The sequence below is a fragment of the Triticum aestivum genome, chromosome 4A (assembly GCF_018294505.1).
Source record: "Triticum aestivum cultivar Chinese Spring chromosome 4A, IWGSC CS RefSeq v2.1, whole genome shotgun sequence".
Classification (NCBI taxonomy): Eukaryota; Viridiplantae; Streptophyta; class Magnoliopsida; order Poales; family Poaceae; genus Triticum; species Triticum aestivum.
Window position 1 is genome coordinate 488,493,565 of NC_057803.1, and position 5,919 is coordinate 488,499,483.

The following is a 5,919-nucleotide window of genomic DNA, read 5'->3' on the forward strand; positions in this document are numbered from 1 at the left end:
TGAGAGAGATGTTTGTGTGTGTGGAATAGGCATCAGTATCAACAAACTATAAAAATAAGGAAAAAGAGAAGGTACCCATCTTCATCAAGTGATTTAACAAAGAAACCAGATGTCAACGCAACCGGCACACATCATGAGCTTACCTCAAGAATCGATGCAGCTCTGCCTGCATGCACACGTGCTAGCCGTGCGTACAGCTTGCATATAAGTAATCTCTCTCTCCCCCCTCTCTCTCTCTCTAAAAGAGCATGAGAGGTGAAGATCCTAGAGAGAGGCGGGAAGAGAGAGGAAGGAGGAACAAGGAGGAGGAGGAGGAGGAGGAGGGTATCTCTGGACCATGAGATCACTCATGTCAGTGCTTAAGTACCTGCTGCGAGCTCCTTTCCCTTTTGCTCTCTACAGAGACGACACTGGACTATATATCTTTCCTCCCGAGATCTCCTCCAGCTGAAAGGGAAAAGCAGGGATGGATGGATAGAGAGAGAGAGACCGATTGGTTAAGTCTTTAAGAGAGAGAAAGAGAAATGAGGCAGTGGAGGAGGGACACCCACCTCCCACTTCCATTATCCTCACAGCACAGCCCCCACGCACAGCTTTTCCCCCACTCCCCCCCTTTTATTTTCTTTCTCTTGTCTAGATCTTCTCTCTAGCTACCTACAAGATTTTGTCCCTCCTTTTATTTCTCTCTCATCAAGAGCTAGCTAGCATGCATTCTAGGTGTGGAACTCATATGTACCATCCTGGCCTTTGGTGGAGTATTTAACCAAAAACTACCACAATTCGCGGAAACATAACAGAAAACTACCACTTTACGATTTTGTCCCGAAAACTACCATTTTTTTTATTAATCCGTGACAAAAAACTACCAAGTGTGAAAACTGCTCGCTTTGCCTGGATTAAACGCGAATTTGACTGCCCGACCCCACACATAAACGGGCTAAAAATGCAATCGGGTCCCTAGTTACCTTTTCTCTCTGAAGACAGTTTTCTTTGGGGCATTTCCTCGAGCAGGTTGTCTTCGTCCTGGAGAACGAGCTGCCATGGCTTGTCACGGGAGGAGAGGAAGAGCACCGGACTGTCATGGCTGCAGCGGCCGCTAGAGCGCGGACGGGCGCAAGCAGTCGCAGCTGCGAGCAGCACCGGCCGCACACGAGCTGGTGGATGGCGACCATGCCTCGTCCGTGGTGAGCGCGGATGGCGTCCAACCACCCCAGCCATGGAAGGAGCTCCCCGTGCGTGGTGGCCATCCCTGGCCCACGCCTCCGCGGCCCCCGGCGACGCGCACGGGGCTGACCTCCTCCTCCCCTCTGTAGCCATCCCATCGCTCAACGACCTCCTTCTCCACCTCCGGCCAAATCGAAGGAAGAGCGCGAATTTGGAGCTGGATCTGGGCGACGACGGCGCCGAGATGATCTGCAGCAGCGCTTCCTGGTAGACACGAGCGCCGACGCCGGCTGCAGCAGGGTCATGGGCGCCAGGCTCGACAGGTTGCTACCCCCGCTGCCCATCCCGGCGCTCCGACGTTCAAAACGCCCTCCGCCACCCCGTCCCCATCTCCCTCACCACCGCCACCTGCGTCCCGAACGTGGTCCTGCTGCTAGCTCGCTCCCTCACCACCGGGCCTCGACAACGACGTGGACTCGCCGCGGCAGCAGCTGTTCCCGTCCACCGGCGGCAAGCGGCTGGGGAAGGAGGAGGCCGGCGACGAGGAGGAGAAGGAGGCGGGGGACCCAATTGCTTTTTTGGAGAAAAACTAGGGACCCGATTGCATTTTTAGCCCGTTTATGTGTGGGGTTGGGCAGTCAGATTCGCGTTTAACCCAGGCAAAGCGAGCGGTTTTCACACTTGGTAGTTTTTTGTCACGGATTAACAAAAAAGTGGTAGTTTTCGGGACAAAATCGTAAAGTGGTAGTTTTCTGTCACGTTTCCGCGAATTGTGGTAGTTTTTGGTTAAATACTCCCTTTGGTGTCTAGTTTCAGCAAACATGACCCATCACAAAGGACTAGTCTCGTGGTGTGTGTTGTACAAGCAGGAGCTATTGAGCTGTACCATCCAATTTTCATATTAGACTTCTATATGTACTTTTACGTAATTATCGCACATATATTCATGAACGGATTAAATAGACCCTAGTATAAGATAATTGCAACCTTTAATATTTTCGAGTCGTGAATTCACAATCGATTTTGTGAACCATTGACCCAACTATTTTTTTTTCGAAAATGAGGTTATTGACCGTCGTTCTTCTTCCCCAAGCCACCGCCACAACCTCCTCTATCTGACTTCGCCTCCGTCAATGCCACCACTTTCATGTTGTTGCGGCCTCCGGCTCGTCATGTCTGGTGGGTGTCGTCGCTGCCCGCGATCAGGCCTCACACCTAAAGTCCCTCCGACCCTGATGAGCTACCCTAGCAAGGCCTCCTTCCTTGGCTCCGGTGCTCCACCATCAACGTTGTCGCGCCGCTGGCTCTGTTTGGTTACCCTAAATACTCTAAAGAGGTGCATTTCCTCGGCTTAGCCGCCTTCGCATAGGCGCTTCCGTGTAGCAGTTTACAAGTGTTTGAGGATGAAGTTGCATGATTTTTTTAAAAGCAGTTGTCTAATGCATAGTCAACTGTCATCGGCAAATTACGGTGTCACTTAGCCCAAGTGAATAAAGTTAAGATTTCAAATGGAAAAAAATATTCTCTATCCATGTTGTCACCCCTTCGACTTGTACCCTTTTCACCCTTGGTAAATCGTCAACCCCAACTCTTTACTGCTTCGACAAGCCCTCCTTCCTCAACTCTTCCATCACTGTTGTCGTGTCACCATTGGCTTCACCTCGCTAGGTCTCGTGCCTCGACTCGGCCATCTCTACCACATCGAGAGAAAGCAATTGCCTAATTCGGGGACCAAATTGTAGTATTTTAGCTGGAATGTTTTTTCTTAGTTGCGATTGATCGTATGCAACCTCTTGTAGTCGATCGAGTACTGTGGCACAGTAAGACATGTATTGACTTTCCCCTCTTTTTGAAAAAAAATCATGAAATATTTGAAATGTGGAATTATCCATGGGTGACAAGTACTATTAGCGAATGATCAGTCGTATTATCCATGAGTGAGAAAGAAAACCATGGAGTGACAAGTATCGGCGAGCGAGGAGTACCAGGGCCGTCGTCGAACTGATCGGTGGACTGGTGGATAGGGATATGTGGCGTATTATTAGCAAAGAAAGGTGTAGGGCACATCTGGGCACAAGAATTGAGGTGGATATGGAGAGAGAAAGAGAGAGGGGGTATATGGAATTATGGATAGCAATTGGTGCGTCCGTGTGTGTGCATGCTCAGGTAGATCGACTGCACACTCTCTGACACAAGCCTGGATGCATGTGTCAGAAGAACTAGGAAATGTCCACGTCCTTGTCTATAGGGTCTATCTATCTAGGTCAGATCTTCTCTCTCTCTATCATCTTCTTTTCTCTGGCTTTTGGAAGCCCTGTGTGTGTAGGTCAGAATTTTAATTGCATACCATGTGTGTGTGTGTGTGTGTGTGACCTTTGCTTCTCTGTTCCTTTCCCTTGCCCTGTCACTTTTCACTCTCACTCTCTCGTGTGCATGTACGTCCAATCTTCCTTGGCATGTGTGACGTGGCATCTTGTTTGCTAGGGCATTTGTTTATGTGTATAATGGTCTACTTCACATCTTAATATTCTTCCCCATACATAAGCTAGTTTAGTCATTGCCTTTTTTTAACCTTGCATTCTTTTAGTCTGATGATGCCGGCTTTTGGAGGAAAAGCGACTGAAAGCTCAGGAATCCAAACCAAACTAGCTGCATCTTGGAATTGATTGTTATTCCGGAGGATAGCATATGTTCATCATTGTCAAATACAACAAGGGAGAACTTTGAAGGTCATCGGGACATGTTGTCTTGATGAGTAGGATATTATGTGACAAAGCAATTCAAGGTTATTGTAAACAAAATAAGTAGTTTAGGCGTAATGAAGTTTGAGAAATCATACATATCTTTGGGCCACATAAATCTATACACGAATTCAACTTACTAAGTAATATACGCATAACTAACTACCATGTGTAAAACATTGCAAAAACTCATTTACAACAACTCTAGCACAAACTCCATTTTGATAATTACCGGAGAAATATTCCATTTTATCCCATTTTGCACAAACGTTGAGTATGATCTAACTTCTACAACAATAGTTCAAAAAAGAAATTGGAATTTTAGGGCACGATGTCTATCAGCGTCACATCCATACAAGTGTGCAAGAACCATCTCGTAATATATCCTTTGATTTCACGAACTTCTTGTAGTGGCTAGATGTCGAAATTTCCTTGAAAGGGAGAAGAAAAACGTACAAAAGCAGCAGAAGTGGAAAGGGGTATATGCTCCATACAGCCATGATGAAAATGATGTAATAGACTTTGATATTGTATTTTACTTTGAAATAATACCATACCAAAAGTGAGCATAAATCTTACTGGTTTATCCTTGCGTAGAATAATTTATCAGATGTCAAATAACTATGAGTTTATGGTTATGATTGTTGCAAACCTTTTTTTTCATGACGGCACCTGGGTCTACGGTTATGGTTGCAAAAAGGCTAGATTATTTAACCTTGACCTTTTACCAATGAATTTTGGTCATAAGTTTTCACAAAAAAATGTATACTAACTAGGCTTCCATGGGAGGTAAGCATACATTTGGCGAATGATTGGGCTTGTAGAACTTCTGTGATAAGAAATCACTAGAGTAAGTACAACCACCCATGAAACCTTGAGTTTTATGGTCTTGAGCTTTCTACAATTATGTCTATGAAACTCCTTTTTCTTCTTATTTTTATTAAATATATTGTTTACCATAACAAATGAACTCACTATAGAAACAAACTTCAATAGATATTAACTTTATTTTATATTGTCTATAGTAATTGTTGGCATGTACATTGCATACTTAGCTAAACATATATTCCTATGTTTTTTTTGTCAATTTGATACATATGTAGCTCTTGGGGCATTCTCTGGTCATTGCTTAGTATAGCTACTTAGCCAGTTACGTTAGATTCATCTTGTATACAGACACCAAAAAGATTTACGTGTTCACTACTAGTGTTGCATTTAAGCACAATGTACATATACACCACACAATAAATAAAACATTTTCTCTATTTATCACTATGTGCCACATTATTGTATATCTACTTTACACGTTTCTTTTGGCTTGGAAGAAAGAAGTTAGTGCGCTATGTGATCACCCGCAAGACTAAAACCTCACACTTTATTGCTTTAGTTTGTAGCCATAGTACACCATTAGATGCTACCAAGCAACACTAGGTAAAGAATTAATGGAGGGAGATGGAAGAATCAAAATGGGGACCCTTGTATGCACAAAATTTATATGGCGCGAAAAAATGGGTGCGGCATTATCTCTTCATGTGATGCATGGATACTTCTCCTTTTGTAAAATCCATCGTTACACGCTATTCACACGTCTGGCTTGTTGATATTTATTTGGTCTCGAATTTCAGCCACATAACACCAATCTTGTTCCTTTTTCTGGTCCCAACATAGTGAAACCTTCCACACTATCGTCCTTTCCCAGCAGCTTTAATCCATTCGATGCAGCATTAGTTGATCAGTTCCCTTTTTATCATCGTCTGTCTTGCTATGCTAGCTTGTCCATTCTCTATTGACTTGTAGGTGATGTCTCTGTCGATTTCTTCGGTGTCATAGTTGCTAACGCTAAACTTGTATAGATATACTTGCAAAAGTTTATAGCCATATTGTAGCACCGTAGAGTCGTCATCGATTGTTGGTGGCATTAAAAATCTTGTTTTAAAAAATGCTAACAACAAAACTGAACCTTTTTATTATATATAAATATAAAAAGTAGTACACGGCACCCAAACGTGTTTGG

At 44.2% G+C, this 5,919-nt stretch overlaps 1 protein-coding gene across 2 annotated transcripts in view; it reads right to left on the minus strand.

The window, feature by feature from the left end:
• Positions 1-559, minus strand: part of LOC123086532 (BEL1-like homeodomain protein 1) — a 5,832-nt gene extending 5,273 nt beyond the window's left edge. Inside the window, exon 1 of one of the 2 annotated variants that reach the window (XM_044508290.1) lies at positions 368-559. The gene's annotated coding sequence lies outside the window, so the exon portion shown is untranslated. Of the gene's footprint in view, positions 1-143 lie in introns of both variants that reach the window. The other variant, XM_044508289.1, reaches the window with a different exon arrangement.
• Between the last annotated feature and the right edge of the window lie 5,360 nt (positions 560-5,919).